This window comes from Marmota marmota, unplaced genomic scaffold, assembly GCF_001458135.2.
Source record: "Marmota marmota marmota unplaced genomic scaffold, marMar, whole genome shotgun sequence".
In the NCBI taxonomy this organism is placed as follows: Eukaryota; Metazoa; Chordata; class Mammalia; order Rodentia; family Sciuridae; genus Marmota; species Marmota marmota.
The window spans coordinates 14,002,828-14,025,238 of NW_025999960.1; the positions used below are offsets into that span (position 1 = coordinate 14,002,828).

The following is a 22,411-nucleotide window of genomic DNA, read 5'->3' on the forward strand; positions in this document are numbered from 1 at the left end:
TGTTTTTTTTTTTGGGGGGGGGGAGGGGGATGGTACCAGGGATTGAACCCAAGGGCACTTAACACTGAACCACACCCCAGCTCCTTTTTTAAAAAAAATCTTGAGACAGGGTCTCACTAGATTTCGTACAGCTTCGCTAAGTTGCTGAGGCTGGCTTTGAACTTGTGATCCTCCTACTTCAGCCTCCCAAGCTGCTGGGATTTTAGGCTTACGGCTTCCCCATTTTATCTGAATCCTTATAAGGGCCATCACAGGTTTAAGTGGCTCCTCTGCCCCAACACAAGAGGTTTACTCAGGATTAGAAAAAAAGTAAGAGAGAAAGCCAGAAAGAAGGGATGAGTATCCCTATTCCTACCCAGGCCACCATTTTTTCCCATCCCCCCAGGGGAAAGGGGTAGATTCTGGGTCTCTCAAGGTGGGGTGCTGAGCTGCTTTTCAATGACTAGTCTCTGAACCAGGTTTGGAATAGGAAGGCTCATTAGAGTCTAATTTCACTGCATCCTCATGCGCTCCTCCCAGGTAGGTGCTGCTGCTCCCACCGCCTTATAAGCGAGACCCAGAGAAGCCCAGACCTGGAGGCATCTCCAGCAACTACTACCTACTGCCAAATGGACAAAAAAAATCCATATTCTCTCTCTCTCTCTCTCTCTCTCTCTCTCTCTGTCTCTCAATTTTGCAAAGAGCTTTGTGCTCAGGGAAGGAAATTGGGCAGATAAGCAAGGATATGTCATTGTCAGTCCCAAAGGGATGGAGGGAATCCTGATCAGACTAACAACGATCCCTTAATCTTTTCTTTCAGCTTTTCTTTTTCTGGGAACTTTAATGTAATAATGATGACACTATTACCCATCCATTTTATAGTTAGATTTATATTTGTTAAACTCCTCTCTCTCTCTACTAAAACACAATGTCTAGTTTTATTTTATTATTTTATTTTTGGTATTAGGATTGAATCCAGGGCACTTTACCACTGAGCTATGTATCCAGCTCATTTTATTGTTTTATTTTGAGTCAGGGCCTCACTAAGTTGCTTAGGGCCTTGTTAAATTTCTGAAACTGGCCTCAAATTTGGGATCTTCCTGTCTCAGCCTCCTGAGTCATTAGAATTACAGGTTTATGCCACTGTGCCTAGCAATATCTATGCCATATATGCCCATCTACACATACATAAAATATTTTTAAATTTTAAAACAATTAAAAATAAAAGAAAAATTGCCTCTGGGTCTGTCAACAACATCCCCATAGACTATTCCAAGTCCAAGCTGACTTCTGTAAGTTTCTAGGACATCTAGGCATCCAAGAGGTAGGCAGGGATCCCAGAGCCCGGTACCATAGTGGGGTAATAGGAGAAACTGTCTAGGATGCTTGTGGCTTAACTTTGGTCAACTGACATGAAGAAGCTCAGAATCATCAGGATGTTGCTACAGAGTCTGGGTCATCCAGACTCCCCAACATCCGGTGGATTTGGTGAAAACAAAAAAATAGGAGGTGGAGAGGAATACTAACCAAATCATTTCAACAAGTGTTCAGCAGCACATGGCCTCATTGGAGACATTATGACTCAAGCGAGTTGGAACTGCACAATGCCATGGTATGTCAAGCTGCAGTCCTGCAGGGGCTGAGGCACTGTCTGAGAGTCAGGAGGTCTCCTGGCATGGGGGCAAGGGCCTAGGCACTGGGCTAGGTTGCACAGAAAGGCTGGATCAGCTGCTAGAGAGCCACAGTGATTAGGACCATTTCAACAGAGCTGAGAGCAGCCCCAGCCCTGCTTGGGGTTACTTGCTGCCATAGAAAGCCAGCGCCCAAGGCCTGAGTCCAGGTGTGAAGGGGCCCAGAGTTCTGTGGCTTGAGAACTTAAAGTACCAGAAGAGATAGGCAGAGACTACAGGGGGCAGGAGAAAGAGGAGATAGGAGCTAGCTAGGAAATGTCAAACATAGACGCCCTGGGGTTCCCCTCCTTGCCAAGCCACTCTCTGAACTGCCACCACGCCCCATGTGCTTGTGGGTCTCAGCTGCACATTCTGTTGACCCCCATTTGCAAAGGCCCAGACAGTATACTCCCTTCCTTCTCCTCCCCACCCGCTTCCTATAACATATCCCTGCCCCTTGAAAACAGCAATCCAGGGAGGTTGCAGCTGATGAGGCCATACCTACCTGAAAGAGCAGGGAGCAGGTTCGTGGAGCCCAAGAGTACTCCTCTGTGAGGTCTCACAGATGCGTCCAACCAAGGACCCTAAAATGAAGAAGGGGAGACATTTTATCTAGTCTTGTGCTAATCTCCCAGGCAGTCTTTCAAGGAGCACAAGGTACAGATTCTTTCCAGGGATGTTAGGCCTCAAACCAGGGACTGAAAACTTGAGACTGACATGGGGGCAGATATGCCATGTTGTCATTGGAAGAGGTGATGGGGTGGGAGGTGAGTGGCACCCAGAGGCAGGGAGCAGCATGAAGGAGTGGGAAGGGTTGAGGGTGGCAACTAGAACTGGGCAGATGTGGACTGGGGATGTAGCTCAGTGATAGAGCACTTGCCTGTATGCGTGAGGTACTGGGTTTAATCCCTAGCACCACAATAAACAAATAAATAATCAAACAAACAAATAAATGAATGAATGAATGAACAAACTGGGCAAATGCAAACAGCCCCCCCCCCACCCCTGCTTAGGCCCTCCTCCTCAACTCATAGCTAAGGGAGGAAGGACCTTTTTCTAAAGGAGATCTGTTCATTCCACTGCTCCCATCCCTAGGTTTTGAGGATGCCCTGAGAAGCAGAGCCATAGGGTGGCCTGGCACACTGCTGAGAGGGGGAAGGAGATTGTTCCCCAAGCAGGATGGCAGAGGAGTCTCCAGAAGCTAGGAACCACTAGGGCTGAGATGGCTGCCCGGGGTCCTGGCCTCTTGGGATGGCTTCAAAGGCAGGTGTCTGGGTCTCCTGTCTGTGGAGCCTGGGTGTAGGCGGAGCAGATGCTGCAGGGGTTAAAAACAGCAACATATTGCTTTCAAACAGGATGTTTCCTGCCACTTTTAGCTCTTTCCCAGACATGCCTAACACTCCAGCCTTAGTAAAGGCTGAGGGAGGGCTGATTCTGGTGCCCAGACTCTGGGTCTTAGTGGCATGACAAGTCACCAAGGTGGAGCTGGCAGAATTTCACCCTCCCCACTTCTACCCATGAGACAGACAGATACACGCGCGCGCACACACACACACACACACACACACACACTTCCTCCCTTTCTTGATGTATTACTGGGGAAATACATAGCTATGTAACCCAACCCTGAACCTTGGCAAAGGCCTTTGAGCCAAACCGCAGGTGGGGAGGGTCTTGTCACTCAGGTTTTGCTTCCCTTCAGAGACCTCTCTCTCCTAGTGACCTGACTAGACAGGGAAGGGGAGAGCTCCAAGGGGCTTCCAAGACTTGGGGACAATCCTAGAACTGCTAGCCACTGAGCCCATTTTCCACCTGTCAGGTACTGCCAGCCCCCAGGGAACATCCAAGGAAAATGCCAGTGGAGCCCAAGAGTACTCCTCTGTGAGGATGACTGACGAGCTGAGTGGGTTGGATTACTACTTCCCAGGGCCATGGGTGGTGGGAGGTATGCCTACTAGGGAATGCTCTCCTTTGCTCCCTCTGCTCACATGACCCATGTCCCCTGGCTGACCATGCTCTTCTGGATTCTACTCAATATCCTTATGGATTTATTGGGCTCTCTACCCAATCTTCAGGAAGACTGGGGTGAGAACAAAGTGGGAACAGAGAGGACCACTGCTTTCCTGTCCTCAGATCCTAAGGTTTTTAGAGGTCAGAGGTGATAACTACTCTTGAACTTAAAAAAAAAAAAAAGTTACAAAGTATCCACAGTGTGCCTGCCAAGCCTGGTAAGTGCTGCACCCTTTATTACAATTAACGCTTACAACAGTTCTGGGAGGTGCAGAGTAGTCCCATTTCAAAGGCGGCAAAATCAAAGTTTGGGGCACTTTGAGTGACTTGGCAGTCCCAGGGCCAGGCAAGTGGTGGTACCAGGCAAGGCCAAATGAGGGCAGGCTGATGGTAACACCCAAGTTCTTCCTTGGCCTCCCATTTCCATTGATGGTCATCAGAGCAGGCACCTATTGCTCTGTACTGGGTCCTGCTCCAAGTTCTTCATGCATACTTACTCATTTAACCCTCACCACAACCTCATCAGGAGGGTCCTGTTATTATCTCTATCTTAGGGATGGAAAATGGAAGCATGGGAAAGTGGATCATCTTTGGAGCCAGAGTTTGAAACAAGGCAGCTTAGCTCTGAGTCTCCACTCTGCTACATTTCCTAAGAGAAATATTTTAATCATTTCCCCAGCCCCAATCCCTGGACACCCTTCACCTCCACGAAGTCAGGGAACAATGCAGAGAACAATCTCCCGGTCATGAGGGAAGAATGTTGTGGCTCTTTTCCTTCCAAGGATCCCCAGGCCAGGGGATGGCAGGCTTCAGTCAGGATCTGCTTTCCACCAATCAGCCCCTCATCTGGGGAAGCTCTGTTCAACAGATGGTCCCTTCCTTCCCACTCAACTTTTCAGTACTGGATGACTCTTTTAGGAGCGATTACCGTAGATTGAACTTCTAGATCCAAGTGCAGATTGATAAGAAAGTAGAGCAAAGACACAGAATTGAAAAGAGGACAGGTCATAAAAATCACTTCATGTTCCCCTAATCACGTCATGCGCTCTCCCACACCCACCAGCAATCATGTTCTGAGTACAGAAAATATCCCACTGCTTTTGCAACCCCTTCCTGACCCTGCTTTAGAAATACTGAAACCCTCAGCACTGAGCTTTGGAGAAGCAGGAGGAAGGAGCCCAACTCTGCAGAAAGTCTCTTGCTTCCATTCCTCCAGAGACTAAATCTCACGTCCAAACCTCTCTGTGACCCTGGCCTTGACCCCAGTCCCGGCAAGAAATGAGAAGATCATGTTGTTCCTTCCAGTCACGGAAACCACAACCACTGCCTCTCCTACATGTCTGCCTGCCAACTCACACAGCAGGCACCCGTCTTCCGGCAGCTTCTGTTCAATGGGCATCCTTGGGAAGAGCCTTGCCCAAGATTTTTTATTTTCCAGAAGTGGTTTTAGGGTGTCCTGAGAAGACAAGGATCAAAATCTTCATCTCCTTCCTGCCCTGGGCTCATTTTAACTCTACCACATTGATTGGACCTGCCTCTGAGTCCTGAGGATGGTATGGCTATGACTCTGAGGAGGACCCAGGGGTGGACAAGAGGCTTACCACTAATGTCTTTTCCAGCTCTGAAAGTGTGTGACTCCAAGACCAGAATTCCCATCATGATGAGGACTTCAATGAAATGCATTCACGGAGCTTTCTCCCTGACGCCTCAGACGAGACCCAACACACCTGTCTGAGCAACTGAGAACTACTATCCTCAGACGCTAATGACCAGGAAAGGCATGAAAGATGTGGCCCCAATGAACCCCAGTGGATAATGGGTACCCAGGAGTAGGGTTCTCAGTCAGGACGGGACCTGAGTAATCAAAACTGGAATTTCTAATTGTTGACATTGGCTCAAAGTTCCCACTCCTTCTAGAAAGAAATAGAAAGCTAAGCAATTTCACTACAGAGAAAGAGGTTTTTTTTTTTTCCTTAAAATTGGCACACACAGGGGCTGGGGTTGTGGCTCAGCAGTAGAGTGCTTGCCTAGCAAGTGCGGCGCTCTGAGTTCAATCCTCAGTACCACATAAAAATAAAATAAAGGTATTGTGTCCAACTACAACTAAAACAGAATATTTTTTTAAAAAAATGGCACACACAGAGGGAACCACATGTGGGACTCTCTCTGGAGCAGACAGGTCTGCGTGTCCACCCTTCTTGACAATTTTCATTTCATCATCCTTTTGGCTTGGCCCATGGCATGCTGAGCACTGTGTGACCTACCCAGCTCTTCATCTTTCATCTCTTTATTCTATCATGTAACTGAAGCATAGTGTTATCATGGCTAGCTAAGGTGATGCCCTTTCTTCCTTCTCTACCCCTCCCCCGCCAGCATGTGCCCATTTTCTTTTCCAGAACAATCTCAGCATTATTTCCCCCACCAAAAAAAAAAAAAAACTGGCAGGGGGATGCTGTGGGCAGAGAAAAAATAAGGGAAAGAGGGGAGAGGATGTACTGTATAAATAGTCAGTCGTATGTAAGCTCCTACTTTGTCCTACTGTCTCCCCAGCTCCTCCATACATATATATTTTTAGACACGGGTGAGAATGGTTGAAAATCATTTTCTACAGGCTACAAGATCCAAAGCAAAAACAACAGATATTAGTCATTCCAGGAAATAGCAAGATTAGAAGACAATTTAGCACTACCTTTTCCAACCATCTTAAAATCCCTTCTTATTCTAAACAAAGGGTTTCCTGGCCTGTGCTTGAATATGTGTCCTAATGGAGAGCCATCTCCCATGGCAATCCACTCTCTCTGAATGACTGTATGCTTATAAAATGCATCACTATGCACTGCTGAAATATTCCCTGTAGCTTTCAGTTGCTGGTCCTAGACCAGCTCTGTATAGCTACAGAAGATGAACCTACTAGGCCATTTACACAAGGCCTCTAGAGGAGCACTTGGAGGGGCCACCAATTGGTATCACTGTGAAAATTAGAAAAAGAAGCTTAGTCCTCAGTACACTTTTCTCCCATCAGTCAGAAAGTTGTCATTAAAAAATACAAAAATCTGCGGGGCATGATGGCACACACCTGTAATCCCAGCAGCTTGGGTATCTGAGGCAGGAGGATCACAAGTTCAAAGCCAGCCTCAGCAAAAGCAAGGTTCTAAGCAACTCTGTGAGATCCTATCTCTAAATAAAATACAAAATAGGGGTGTGGATGTGGCTCAGTAGTTGAGTGCCCCTGAGTTCAATCTCTTTTTACCCACCCCCACCCCAAAATCTACAATGCCCATGTTTGTAGTAGGGGGAGAAGGAGAAGATGGAAGATAGCCTGGGCTATCATTAATTTTGAATGAGTAAGGCAGTTAAGTGCAGACCACATCGGCCACAGCAGCCTTCACCTGGGAAGCAGCTCCCAGCACAGGGAAAGGGCTCTTGGAAGCATGTACATAGCTGCCTGTGCTCCTGCCAATGCTCCCTGTCTCCTCTATCTGCAGTTCTGTGGTTTCCGGGGAAGATGGCCCTCAGTACCACAGCCCAAAGCACATTTGTAAGGCCTACCAAACATACTTACCCACCAGCTGAGCAATGGGAAAGTAAGCGGCAGATGGTTCAGTAGTGGCAGGAGGGAGTTAACTCCTGAAGGCGGTTCTTAATCAACCCTTTTGGGTCTATGCATCACCTTTGATGATCTGTTAAAGTCATGGACTGACACCATACAGTGTCAGAGGCTAGTGGGTCACTCCATAGAAAAGGGCTCTAAACTCCCATTCACCAAGACTCTTTCTTGGCTGACTGTCCCATCATTCTTGGGTATGGAGTAGCATCTTGGAGCTGAGCAGAACTCAGAGGCAGGAGGCCCCAGGCAGTGGGGCAGTAGACACATGGCTTCCTTAAGTAGTTTCCACTTCTTATCAGCAACAATTATTCCTGCAAGCTGCTTTTTTCCAGTGGAAACTCTGCCCTCAGCTTTGTCAACAAGATTTCTGGGCTGATTACTGCTCTCCAGGTAACAGGCAGGCTATGCCCTGTCACTGCTGGAAAGTATGGGCAGCCACCACAGTGGCCAGTGAGGCATAGGGAATTGACCCCATCATAAACTGTAAAACCAATCACTCTGGTTTTACAGCCGAGGAAACCGAAGCCATCAGAGGGAAAGTGACTTGTTCAAGGCCACATAATAGGGGAATGTGTTTCCCCATTTTGCACTCTGGTCAAGTTTGGAGGACTCTAATTGCTGGCCTCAGATGCTTCTAGAAGAGTGTGGCACGGGGGAGAAATGGCTATGGGGCCCTGTATGTATTTCACTATTCAGCAGAGGAGAGTTGTGGAAAGGCCTGATGAGAGGCCCTGATGAAGATTTAATGGGAACTACCCAACACTGACTCCTTCCTTACAACCAATACAGAGAATCAGAAAGGATGAGATCACTCGCTCCCATCTGACCAAGTCCAGCTTCTGGCTCCAGTCTTGAAGGCCAAAGACATGGATAAGAACTCAAGACAGCCATAAAGTATTTTAGAGAGAAGTGGGATTTGCCTGGCTTTGTCTTTCCCTACTCTAGATGGATTTTCCTGAGATACTAGGATGGAAGTATTTCTCAAGTATATCTGCTACGGGCAAAAGTCAATGGGACTAAGGAGGTTATTTGTCCAGTGACTTGGGGACCAAGAAATAGAGACTAGGCAGCCTCACAGGGAAAGCATCAAAAATACAGGGAAAGAAGGTCCAGCCTTCTCTGAGAATTCAAAAACTGCTATTGCTGGTACAGCTGATGACTAAATGATATTTTCATTAAATTTTTTTCAAAGCCTTTGAGACAATAGCAAAGAGTTTTGCTTTCTTCCAGGACACTCTCAAGCCCACCTTTGGCATCCCTGTGTGCCTGTCTCCAGACTAAGCATTTGTCTTAATGCTGTGACCTCTAAGGCTTGAGTTCCCATCTGTCTCAGACAGATTACTCCAAGGCCCTCCCCTCTCTATCCAATCCACCCTGGCCACTCACTTTCCTTGTAGGACCCTTGCAATCTCTGAATAACTCACTCTCCCTGCATTGTGTAACAGGTCAGTATCCCCATCTTGGGTCTTGGCAGCTCCTAGGACTGGTGATCCTTGGCCTGAGATCCCTTGCTTACATCTAGTCACCTTGACCAGCTGGGTACCCTTGGCTACCAACCACAGTCCAGCTTCCCCAAGTCCATTCCTGTTTCCTTGTCTATAAACTGGGATATGACAGTAACTGATTCTCAGGGCTGCTGTGGGCTGACCTCTGAGGAACACTCACACAGGGGCCTCGTACCTGCAAACTAATAAAGTTAGCTATCACTGCCAGAATTGTGTTGCAGAGTATCACTGGAGAACCCAGGACAATGAGGAGAAAAGCTGCAGGCCCCAGAGAAGCACTGTGAAGGATCAGAAATCTGCTGTTGGTCCTAAAAGGTCCACCCCAAACAAACATTTCCCAGAAAGCCACATTTTTGCTGATCTGAGAAAAAATTGACCACCCCATATGCTGTGGCTTCCAAAATTCTGGCTGCTCCAAGTGGATGGAAATGGGTCATTTTAATCTTTCTCCCCAAAAGCAGAATCTCGACTTTCCTTCCCCAAGGAAGATAAGGCCTGTGGTCCTCAAGGTGTTACTGATACTAACCCTTTGTGCCCATCATTCTTTCTCTCCCCCTCTCCTCTAGTGTCACTTCCTCCCACTTCCCCGATCATCTTGTGCTTGTCCCCTATTATGCATCTGTTCTCACTCTAGCAGCACCTGAAACATGACAACCTCTGAAAGGCCCCAGTATGTCATCAGGGCAACAGCAGCCCTCACCCGACTCCTGCCGACCAGCGCATGCAGCAGAAAGCAGAGGACAGGGAAAGGCTGAGGTGGGTGCCAAGGGGCTGGAGCTGGCAGGTGGCAGGAAGTAGCTTGACCTAGACACTAGGCTTGTTCTGAACTCCTGGATACTTCAGCTCTTAGAGGCCCGAGAAGGCCATTTGGTTATTCTGGGGTAGATTCTGAGGCCTATGTCAGAATCAGAGAAGGGTACCTGGGGTCCTCTGAGATGGACAGGGAACTTCAGACCCAAATGGGGTTCATTTACCCAAAGGTATCATCTCCTTCTTCTGGATTATTAGTGAGGGTGTGGACACTTCCCATATTCATGAAGTGTCTCAGGGCCTAGGTCAAGTGAGAGGTTCCCTTTTACTTTAGAGTGCAGCAGCAGTCACCCCAAGTCAATTCTAGCTTCTACCCACTTTCTGATTAGAATGATTTTCCCCCTAAAGAGCTTTTTCAGATCTTCTGTTTCACTGGGTTTCTGGTTATCCTATGGTGGATTTCCTATTGGGGACCTCCTTGGAGGGCAGAGAGGCTGCTGCATTTCTTCTTGTGAGGTCTCCTCGGCCTTACACTGTGATTGGCATTAGTTATAGCAGGGGCAATTAACCACTGGACCATACCTCCAGCCCTTTTTATTTTTTATTTCGAGACAGGGTCTCAGTAAGTTTCTTAAAGCTTTGCTAAGTTGCTGAAGCTGCCTTGAACTTGTGATCTTTCTACCTTAGCCTCCCAAGCTGTTGGGATTACAGGTGTGCACCACCAGCCTGGCTGCTGTCTGATCTTTTTAATTTTTTTAGTTACAGGTCGACACAATGTCTTTATTTTATTTTTAAGTGGTGCTGAGTATCAAACCCAGTACCTCACTCATGCTAGGCAAGCACTCTACCTCTGAGCCACAACCCAGCCCCTGATGTCTGATCTTTGATGGTGATCTCTACCTAGCTTAAGCACCAACTACATGGCAATGTATATACTAGAAGCAGGAATCACAATAGCATGCAGGACACAGGCTCTGGCCTCTTGGAATTTATTGTCTACAGGGGAAGAAAAGCAGAACCCTCCAATTCAGTGTGACACATGCTATGATGCAAAGGAAAGGAAAATTGGAGCTTACAGGAGAGCCCCTGGCCTTGTCTTGGTAAGAAGAGATAAGAGCAGGCTTTTTGGAGGAGGTCTTATCCCAACCTGTCGACAAGGACTGGAAGGGGCAGGAGAGTTTAGTGTGAGAGTGGTAAGAGGCTGACAAAGTTCCAATATTAGGAATACTATGCGTGCGAAGGCTGAGAGGCAAAAGGGAAAGGGCACCTTTGAAGTAGAGAGACTAGTCCAATATGGCTGGAACACGTAGGAAGGCACCAGGAAGAGATGAATCAACCAGTCACATGCATTTTAAAAACCTGTAGGAAGAATATTCCATTCTTTTCTCTACTGAGAACTTCTAGTAAACCCACAGAGTCTTAAATTCCAGGAATTTAAAATTACTGTAATAACATTTTGGAACTGAAGACTTTTAGAGCCCATTCAGATTCCAGTATCAGTGTTGTGAAGAAAATAAAAATGGGGCCTCTCTCTCATTGGTCCATTGAGAAATGATCCCAGAGTTCATCAGAGCAGCTGGTCTCTTCTGCAGCACAGCTGAGAGTCTTATGGGTGTACACCTAGAGCCATTAATCTGGGACTAGAACCATTAGTAATTGAGTTGAAAGGAAGGGGCAGAGGACAGAGTTCTTGAAACTTCAGTCCAGCTCAACAAGAAAAAAAAAAAGTTTCATGAGAGAAAAGAAAAGAAAAAAAAAATAAAAAACAATAGGTTCAACAAGGGCAGGTGGAAGTTGGAAAACTGGTCAACCATTATATCGCCAGTCAATCCTTTCTTCATTCATCAATCTGTCCAGGGTGCCCAGATATGGTTGCTGGGTACATGATTGCTGACACCAAACAGCCTCCAGGTTCCCAAACCTGCCTTCACCAGGCCACTCAGCCCACTCTACTCTCCTGGCCAACAAGGTCACTTCCTTGTTGCCAGGACTTGCTCTAAGGAAGGGTACCAGGCACAAATTCACGATGCTCATAAACAACTTGCACCATGGACACAGGTGGAAAGTCCCATATATATATAGGAAAATCCCAATCCATTCCCTGAGACCTGAAATCCAAATTCATTGTTGGCTAACATTATACAAGACTTTCACCTTACCCTCAAAGCTATAATTGAAGGTAATCCTCTTATTTCAACATATGAAGCCAAGCACCATAATCTGTCTGGAGGATTCTTCCCCAGAGCCACAAAGTGATAGAAGAGCTGCCTCTGTCCTGACCCATGAATCCTCCCCAAACTATAATCCACCTTCCCTGGCACTATCCATTCACCATCTTTCTCTTGCTCCTCCTCCTTGTTTTTCTTTGGTACCCAGAGGTCAAGAGAGAGCAGATTTAATTCACAGAGCAGTTTTCAATGAATGCTGCCCTAGGACAGAGGAGGAGCTAAACCCTGGGTCTCTAGAGAAAGGACCTCTGTCCCTCCTAGCAGTCAGCTTCCTGAAGTCCCCAGCTCCTTGAGTTAGGCCTGCTGCCCACCTGGCCTCTGTCCCAGGAAATAGAACTTTCATTCTCATCATTCAAACTCTTCCCAGCAGAGGCAAACATCCCTAAAGAGGGAAATTGATGGAGTAGCTCAGAGCAGAGCTAAGATAAAGGACTTGTGAGTGAAAGCCAGCTCCAGCTGCTGGGCTAGGCCACCATGTCAGCCAGACCTTCTGCCAGTCAGCAGCCAAGGGGGAACAGCTTATGAGAGGAAGCCAGAGTCTGTGGCACCTTCCTCTGCCCCTGGGGGAGAAGCGGCAGCCCCTCCACCCACTGTTTCCCCTTCTTTTCCCAGAACTCTCCCTGACCTGAAAAACAACTCTCCAACTCAGTTCTTCAGGAGCCCTGGATTGAAGTTTAACAGACAAAAATAATTCCCTTGAGTGAGCTATTTTCTGCCCAGCATTTGGAATAATAGCTCAGGGTGACAGGCACTGGGGGTAGGCTTGGGAGGAGGCTGGCCACAGGCCACCATCTGCTTAGGGCCCTTCCCATGCTCACTCCCTACTCTCCCTGGAGCCAGGATTTTCAGGGAGGTGGGGACCTTAATCCAGGGCTCAAACACTAAGTATCTGCTACCACCTGTAGATTCCAGGGTGGGTACTGAGGGTGGCAGGATAGGGAAAGCCTGAGGGGGCCAAGGGTTTTAAGTCTCCATAGTTCCTATTCTCTTATAGAATGGAAAGAAGAGGGGGAAAAAATCCCTGCTACTTTACCACACCTCAAACAAAGCATAACATTTGCCTGTCTATAGATACAAGATTATTGTATCAGCTGAGAAAAATATTTAAAAGATGTTACAAAAAATGTTACACTCTATAAAAATGTTAGCTATTATGTTACTTTGATTCCCCCTGGGTGTTTAAGAGCAATGGGAGGATAGTATCATATATAAAGTGGAAGCTGTGAAAAAACAACTTGAAGAATTCTATGGAGCATGATCCTCTCGGCCAGTCTGAGGTCCTCATTGCCTAGGCGAGCCAAGTGCAGCGCGGGGGCTGGGGTGCAGTTTGGTGGTGGAGGGCTTTCCCAGCACTCCTGAGGCCCTGGCTTCCATCCCCAGCACCATGTGGGGCAGGAGGTGGACAGAGGGCAAGAAGGACTTCCCTAGAGTGCAAGTTGTGCACCAAGCACATTCCAAAAACTTCCCTGGGCTGTTGATCTTTTTTTTTTTGTTTGTTTGCTATGCCTAGAGACCCTTTCCCTTTTGATTTCTCTCACATGACCTTCCCTCTAATATCTCTGGGGAAATCCCTGACTGGAAACACCAAGTATTAAAGGAAGAAAGAGGGAAGAAAGGGAAGGAGAAAGGGGTGGGAAGGGAGGGGGGTTGTAAAGAGAAGTCATTCAGGGGATTTCATTCTGAAAAGTTTCTTGATAACTCACCAGAGAGAAACCCTCTGCATTATAATGTGTGGTGATCATTGATTCCTCTAGTGAGGAATTCTCACTAAAGGGGTTTTCCCTGTCTTGATATAGCATTTACGTAAACAACAACAAAACCATCCAGAGGACACTGTAGAGGCTTGTAGGCTAACCTGGCTGAGATGTGTTCTGTTTACCCCCATCACCAACAGAGATTACAAATACAGATTTCACTTTTGAAAAAACAAAAGTCCTATATATATATTAAAACAAAACAAAACAAAACAAAACAGATCATGCAACCACAATGGACTGCAATCCTAGCAGCAAATCCTCTGGCTCAAGACCAGGCTCTTGCCCCCCAGTTCATCTCATCAGGGTTTGTACCTCTCTAGCCTCACTCCCTCTCCCTGGCCTTGGTCCCCTGAACCTGGCCATAGTGACAGAGGTCTGTGGTCAGGAACATGTATTTAAAAGAACAGGCTCTGGAGGAAGCCTGCCTAGTTGGCTCCAATTCTTGATTTCTCCCTGACATTAGCTATGGAACCAGAACCAATTACCTGTGCTCTCTAAGCTTCTGTTTCCTCAAATGTTAAGTAAGAAAAATAATAGCACTTACCTTCTTGGTGTGTGAGGATTCAACAAGATAATGCATATCAAATGCTCAGCACAGCACCTGGCACATAGTACCTGCTCAGTAAATGTTATACTTGTTATTGTGCACAATTGGTACAAACACTGGAAAGAATCCATCTGAGCTCAGCCCAGCTGTGCGAGATGATCTAACCTCACAGAGCAATTTCCCTTCAATCTTCCTTTCTAGCTCAGGGGATGGATCCCAGTCTACGTACAAACACATCTTCATCCATAAACATCTTTTGAGCACATTCGTAAGGTATTGTGAAGTGACGGGATGGGATTCAGATCTGTTCTCAGGGGCTCACAGTAGAGTGGGAACAATGAACAGTTGAACACACAGTCATAAATTGTCAAGTGGAGCGAAGTACTACTCTCTCCATGCCAGCCCTGCCCAGAATGTCAAGCAGTTGGCATTCCAGGAGGACCCAGGGTGAGTGACTTCTCTTTCTAGCCTCCAAACCTTCCAGGGCTTCACCAAGAGACAACCAATGGCAAAGTAGCTCTGCTTCGCCTCCAGTTTCCCAGGCTGCACACTGGATTTCAACAAAGTCGGTCAGATCTCGAATGGAGTTCGTGACAATGGAATTTTACCTGAGGCTGCCCATCCTCCATTTCTTAACATCATGGCACCCAAGATGTGGGTGTGCTTGCCAAATAGGCTGGGCAGAGGTAACTTCCCACCCCTGGCAGAAGCCCGGAAATTCAGAGCCATTTGGAACAAAGAACTCTGCCCTAAAGGTGTTTTCCAGTATCTCGTGGCCAGCTTGGAACTGCCCTGTTCACCCTGCACAGCCACCACATGCTGCCTTCTTTTCAGCCTTCCTCAGACAAGGAGGGAAGGGCAAAGGCTGAGCTGTTGATCGGGATACTACAGGCAAAGACAGGGGACAAGTGAAGAAGGGGAGCCATCCACACTGGACTTAGAAAAACCTGAATTGAAGTTCTGGTTCTGACTTAGTACCTCAATGACTTTGGGCATGCAATTTAGCCTCTTTTGGGGGGGTGGGGTGGGGGGTGGGGTGGTACTAGAGATTGAACCCAGGGGGACTCAAACAATGAACCACATCCCCAGCCCTTGTTTTGCATTTTATTTAGAGTCAAGAACTTTGGTTTCCTCTTCCTAAAATAGGGATAATATCTACCTCGTAGGATTATTGAGAGGCATAAATTTAAAAATGTATGGAAAACATTTAACACAGTTCCTGGAACATAGTAAGTTATACATAATCATTGGTAATACAACTTTCAGCTATTACATAATACAGTAACCTCATAAGGGTCAAAGGTTGGTGCAGAGAGAAAGAGAGAGAGAGAGAGAGAGAGACACTGGGTGGAGCAGGGGGTAGAAATGGGGGCAGAAGACTAGGCAGGGCCCTGCCTCTGAACCTGGCATGGGCCTGGTAGCCAAGGTGAGGCTCAGGGCAGAGGCACTTGCCAGCCCCTGGAGCTGACAGGCACAGACTGGCTGGATAATTACAGAGTTGAGAGCTGGGGTGGCCCAAGCAACTGCCCAGCCAGCCACATTCTTTTGTTGCGTGGGTGGCTGAGTGGGTGGGCAGTTAGCTGTTTATGTGACTACCAGGATGCTGGGTATATCTAACACCTCCTTTCCCCAGCACCCCCAGGTAGTATGTTCAACCCAAGGAGGGAGATTCTCTGGAAGGATTCTCCACTTTTCCATGGCACTTCCCTTGTTCCCTCATCTCAACACTCCAGCTTCTCAGCTGGGACAAGACAGAACACCAGAGAACAAAGCCCTACTCTGAATAGTTGGCTAGTGGATTACCTTCCGTCTAGCCCTTAAATGATCAAGAAGCTCTGGGCGGGCAAGTCGTGGTGGCACACACCTATAATCCCCAGAACTTGGGAGGCTGAGGCAGGAGGATAACAAGTTAAATGCCAATCTCAACAATTTAGGGAGACCCTGTCTCAAATACAAAACAATAAGGACTTGGGATGCATCTCAGTGCTAAAGTGCTCTTGGGTTCAGTCACCAACACCACACACATACAAAAGCCCTGGATGGATGGGAATCCCCTCATATATCCAGCTCCATGTACTTTGATTTAGCTAGCACACACGTGGTACTGATACTTCATGTCCTTTTCTCAAATTGATGCCCAAGGAAAATTTATCTCCCTTCCAATCCACTTGTCAAGAAACAATTCATTAGGTATTAATTGAGTATCTAGTATGAGCTCAGCACTGACACCTGACACTCTTGGCCCAACTGAAGAAGTCACCAAATGTCATGGGATTCCTCATTCACTGCTGATGAAAGCCCAGAGAGGAAGGGCTTCAACTGCATCTGGAGACACAGAGCTCTCAGAGTCAGGTTGAGGCATGAAGGGGGTTACTTTTGCACAACGTATCAGCCAGACACCAGGTACTGGATCCATGGACAATTCTTTTTTGTGTGTGTGGTTTTGGGGATTGAACCCAGGGCTTTATGCATTCAAGGCAAGCACTCTACCAACTGAGCTATATCCCACCCCTGGACAATTCTATTACAGCTAAAAGGGGCTACAGAAACTCATCTAATACAACTTTTTCATTTTAGAAATGAAGTCTATGGCAAACATGAAAAAGGATGATGGAAAAAATGTGACCTTTCATCCACTACTCAAAGGAGTGCTTTTTGGTATAACTACTGTGGAGAACAGTTTGGCATTGTTTAGTAATGCCAAACACAGAATTCCATGTAAGCCAGCAATTCCATTCCTAGGTATATGCCTTACAGAGATTCTTACATGTGCCTCAGGAGAAAAGCATACCATGTTCCTCACTCACAGTATTGTCACATCATAATAGCCCTTTAACTGGAAATGACCCAAATGTCCATTAAAAAGAGGGAGAACATAGAAGTTGTGGTATTCATACGACAGAATACTACACAGCAGTGCAAATGAATGTGCTGCACCAATGTGCATCATATGAACAAACCTCAGAAATATAACACAGAGATTGGGCATAGGGGCGCCCACCTGTAATCCCAGAAACTCAGGAGGCTGAGGCAGGAGAATTGCAAGTTCAAAGCCAGCCTTGGCAACTTAGTAAGACCCTGTCTCAAAATAAAAAATTAAAGGGGCTGGGGATGTAGTTCGGGGGTAAAGTGCCCCTGGGTTCAATCCCAAGTTCTAGAAAGAAATACAATACTCAGTGAAAGAAGGGCATCACAGAGAGCACAAGTGTGTAAACTTCAAAGCCATGTATAACAAAACAAACATGTTGTTCTGTAAAACATACAGAGATGGTACCTACAAAGAAAAGCCAGGAAATAATTAACCAAAATTCACCTTGGGGTGGGGAAACCAGGAAGGGGGATGCAAATGGGAAGAGAGAAAGGGGCTTTTAAGATATTGTAAATGTTCCATTCCTAACTTAGTGGTGAGTATAGCGCTATATGATATTATACTATAATCCATCTATAAGCATATTATATTCTCTCGTATGTCAGATGTATTTATTTCACAGTTAAAAAAAAAACAATAAACAAAAAGAATTGAAGAACTAAGTCCCAGAGAAGACAAGTAACCTTTCCAAGCTTATCATCTAACAAATGGCAGAAAGAGAAATCAATTTACTGAATCTGAGTTTAGCCAGGTACCAGGACACCATTCCTGAGTCCATGTGGGGCTTCTCACAATGACAGGTTTAGGGGATACTCGATTTAAAAACATTTGCAAGAGCCCCCTGCCCCCTACCATTAAATTCCAAGTATCTTGAGTAGTGCTGACACATAGTAGGACTTCAGCCCACATCTGCTGAATAACTGCACATGCTTTCAAGGGCCCAGTTTATGCCAAGAAACTGACTTATTTTATCTAATCTTCATAAATCCAACAAGGGAGCTATTATTATCCCCTATTTACAGATAAGGAAACGAAGATTTTGGAGAGATTAAGAAATTTGCCCAAGTTTGCCAGCTAGAAAGTGACAGAGCCAAGACTTGAACCCAAGAGTTGAACTTAGACTCTGTACTTCTCCTGTTCTGCCAGACTGCTGGCACAGCTTCTAGCAGCATTACCTAAAATCTCCCCAAACTACACACTAAGGAGAATGATAGGAGGGGGGGGAGGGGGGAAGAGAGAGAGAGAGAGAGAGAGAGAGAGAGAAAGAGAGAGAGAGAGAGAGAAATTATAATACCCCAAAACAACGCTGTGTAGATTAAAAGAGAATAGAGATCAGCACAGGACCTGGCAGGAGGCTGTCATAAGAAGTTAGAGTCCATTTCTCCTTCTAGGAGAACTAGGTTTGGGAGCCCTTTAGGAACAACCAGGAGGGGAGAAAAGGTGGGCAAGTGGAGAATAGCTCCCTATTAATGGGTGGGATGACGGGCTTTTTCCCTGTTGCACTTAGCACATAGGAGGCTATCAGTAGAGTGCTTTGTTTGAAATGGGAAGAGTTTCACATTTCCCTCCCATGTCATTCAAGTCTTATTTGATTCCTCAACATTAACCTCTCTGTACAATGTTACATCTCTCGGATTCTTTTTTATGCCTCATATTAATCCAAGGACTATGCCTAAGACTGCCAGAGAGACACTCACGTCTAAAGGTGCTGGCAGAGGTAGCCTTCTGAGACGCCACCATCCCCAGAGTAACCTTTGGGCCAACTGAGCTTGCTCTCAGGTCAACTTGTTCAAACTAGTTAGTAAATCTAACTCTGCTGCTCACAAATATTTATTGCAGGCCTGTAATAGGCATGACACGGCACTGAGTGCCCTGTGGCTGTCTTCTGAATGCAGAGGTGGTAGAGTTCTGTGGAGGCTTTGGCAGCCTGCAGACCTGCATGTGAGTCCTGACTCTCCTTCTTACACGTTATGTCACTTTGGCAATTGCTTAACCTCTCCAGCCTCAGTTTCCTCATTTGTAAGGTGAACATAGCAGTGATTCCTGACTCACTGGAACCACGGCTGATGGGTCTGGGAGGCTGCGCTTGCAATGTTCTTAGCACTGCAACTGCCACCAAATGAGTGCCCAGTAAGCCACTGTTCCTAGAGCTATAACTCTGGCGCCAGCAGGTGGCACACACTGGATATGCCACTAGTAAACCCTTGAGCTTCCTTGGTGCTCAATAGTGTCTGAAATGTCACACCTTGCATAACACTTCAAAGCTTGTCATCAAAAGGCCAGCAAGAGGCAGCAGCTTCCCAGGAACTGGCCTTGGGTCCTGCCCCAACTCCACTTTCCCGCTGGTGCAGCTGTCCACACCCTGTGCAGGACCAGGACTCTCCCCTGTGCAGAATGAGGACTTTGTGTGGCATTTGGTTCTGGGAACACTGCTTAGTCTATTCCTTGGCATGGGACCTGCAGGGCAGGTTTGCAAAGGCATGACACACACTCAGACTCACAGAGCGCCTACTGATTCTGCTTCTCCTTCCTGCCATTTACCCACTAGTCACTCCAGCCCTCCCTCACCAGTCCAAAGTTCTGTCACCTTCCCCTCTCCACAAATTGCTTCCCAGGTGGGATTTCCCAAGAGGACTTCACTTGCCCTTTCGTGTGTTACAGTGAGAATGACTTCCTTCCTGCCACAGCACAGGAGTCACTACACAGTCACAGAGGAGACTCGGCTCCCGCCATGCCTTATGCTCTAATCACTCAGAAGCTAGACCTCTGGGGACTCTCCAAAGAGCCTTCCCTGAGCATCTGGACCACAAAGTGCAAGGACTCTGAAGCGAGGGCAGTTTATCTTCCTGTGTCACCACCACAGGATGCTGTTGCTGCCACCAACGCCTAAAGCTTGGGTTGAGCAAGAACTATCTGTCCCCACACTGGACCATTTCCCCAACAGTCAGGACTCTCAACAGTCCTAACTGGGGAATCAAACTCTAGTGTTCAAGGGGACTGACTCCATCTCCTGCTAAGCAGCTTCTCTCCGGTTTTAGTCTCCATCTTGGTTGTCATTTCCCTGGATCACAATTACAAGTGACTTTCGTTCTTTATCTATACAGACAAGGTTGACTACCCTTTCCTTCCTGGTTGTTTACCCACTGAGAGCTGGACTTTCCTGTGGGGTGGTATGGTCCTCAGAGGTCTGGGAAGCTAGAAGGACAAAATGAAGAGATGGCAGAAGGGGAAAAGAGGGGAGAGGAAGCATGAAGCCCAGTGAGTCTTGGCCCTACTATAATTCCCAATTCCCCCAGGGGAAACGGAAGAGGAGTTGGCAGGTCTTCCTGTCCCTGTCTGAGGTAGGGGTGGGGCAGAAAAACCTAAGGTGAGGCCAATCATAAGCCAAGGGTGAAGGGAAGTTACATAGGTGGTGGGTTGGGTCCTGAGAGAAGGTGACTGGGAGCAGTGCTACCTTTGGGAAGAAGACTGGAATTGGCTGATAATCCCAGGGAGCAGACTGGGGTGTTTATTAAAATTAAACTACCCCCATCTTCCCCTCAACATTAAGCTTCCATTGTCCCCTCATCACTGTGTGTGACCTCTGCTGGGTTTGGAATGGCATTTACTAGGATGATTAAAATTTCTTGTTTGCCCTGGACAGTCTTGGTTTATGTGCATTACCCTGGCAAAAATCATGCAGAACATCCCAGTCACTCCCAAAAATATCCTAGTTTGAACGATAAATTATACAACCACTCTAGCATCTTCAGTGGGACACTGACACTAGGGAAAGCGATGATGAAATCAGAGAGGAGCCTAATTAGAAATGAAGCCCTCATGGTTTAGAGCAACAGCCAAGAAGGCTTCAGTCCAGCTGGATCCCTCCAGAACTGGAAAGTAGTGAAGGGAGAGACAGAGGGCTGCTGCCCCTCCTGAGGCTCTGATTGTCTTGGCGGCAGGAGCCTGGTCTGCTGGGATCTGCTTCCTTTCATTCCTCAGATGGCCTGACACCACGCTGGGCACACAGAGGCTCTTCATCAATCATTTCCTTACTTCTCTCTACCTGCCTTCCAAATGGACCTGCAGCAAAAGCTAATGGAAGCTAGAGCCAAATAAGTTCCTATCCAGAATAAATCTGAATGTTATTCAGGTTCTTCCTGGTCCTACTCTGTAGCCAGGAGAACCCCATTGCTGCATAGACAACAGCAGGTTTCTAGCAGAGGTTCCAGAAGCTGACCTCAACTAGGATGTTCATGGTTTCCTTAGGATATGGGGCAAAGAAGTGAAAAACCAGAACTCTTTCTCATGTCTTGGATAACAACTTGGTCTAGCCCTTCAGGCCTCACCTTCTTTATGTGCTGGGTAGAGGGTAGAGGCCCAGGAGATGGATTGGAGCTTCCTTTACAACTCAGTCCCAAAAGGTATCAGTTCTGAGACCAAAAAGAGGAAGAAGACTGGAGAACCATAAAACCAAATAGCCAAAGCACCCAAAGAGCACCTGGACCTACCACAATGTACAAACAAAGTCTGATGGTCTTGGCTTAAGAAGAGTGAGGGGTCAAGAGAGCTTCCCCACTGTCTTCCTTTCCCTCCTTTCTTACTCTATTTTCAGTCTTGGTAAGGGACCAAGTCATAGCTAATCAGGACCAGCCAAACCCAAAGACATGGGACCCAGCCAGAGCACAGACCGTGAATTCCCCAGCTTTTTACAGTTTGAGTCAGCCCAGCAGCCTTGTTGGCCTCCCTGAATTCCTCTCAAACAGGTCTAGAAAGGCTACTGAGTGAGGGGCCATGGGCTCTGGGGCACCTATTTCTGCTCATGGATCTTTAGCACCCACAACAAAAGCCAGGGAGAAATTTTCACTTTTACTACCTCCTGGTCTGGCTACATGGCAGTCCTGAAACTACTCCAGAGTGACCCACAATTCCCTCCAGCACTCCAATGGCGAGGGGATAGAGGAAGGGCCCCCAATACACAACATTCTCAGTTCATAGCATTGAGGCTCCTGTGTACAGACAACCCATCCCCACCTCAGCAAACCACCCCCAACTCTCTAGACTGGGTTAAAGCATTATTTGCATTTTGTGGTTCCAGAATCCTCCCAATTTCTTCTTCATGCCTACCTCAGTAGCAGAGATGGGCAGCTACAAGACCACAGAGAACAAATGGGATGAGAAGCTGGAAAATTCTGCAGTGCTGGGGTGTACCTCTCAGTTCTAGAGAAGGATAAGAGATGTGGACTTACCACAAAGCCACAATCCCTTCACAGTCAACTCCTTCTAGAATCATCCCATAGCCATCAAATAACCACTGCTGTGTTGGGTGTCTGAACCCCTGCCCACTGCCCAATAGCCATGGGAAGACTGCCTTCCAGCAGGGAGCCACAGCAGAGCTGAACTCTGCCCAGGAGAACTTCTGCAATGCTCAGAAAATGCCTGCCCAACTGCTTGCCTGGGCTCTGGCCCCTCTGGCTGCAGCTGAGCCCAGACAGGAGGCTGACTCACTC

The 22,411-nt window shown here is 47.1% G+C and overlaps 1 protein-coding gene across 2 annotated transcripts in view; it reads right to left on the reverse strand.

The window, feature by feature from the left end:
- Nucleotides 1–22,411, reverse strand: part of Vdr (vitamin D receptor) — a 57,041-nt gene that overhangs the window by 33,692 nt on the left and 938 nt on the right. For both annotated transcript variants that reach the window (XM_048802612.1, XM_015493267.2), the window contains exon 2: nucleotides 2,155–2,233. The gene's annotated coding sequence lies outside the window, so the exon portion shown is untranslated. The remainder of the gene's footprint in view (nucleotides 1–2,154; nucleotides 2,234–22,411) is intronic.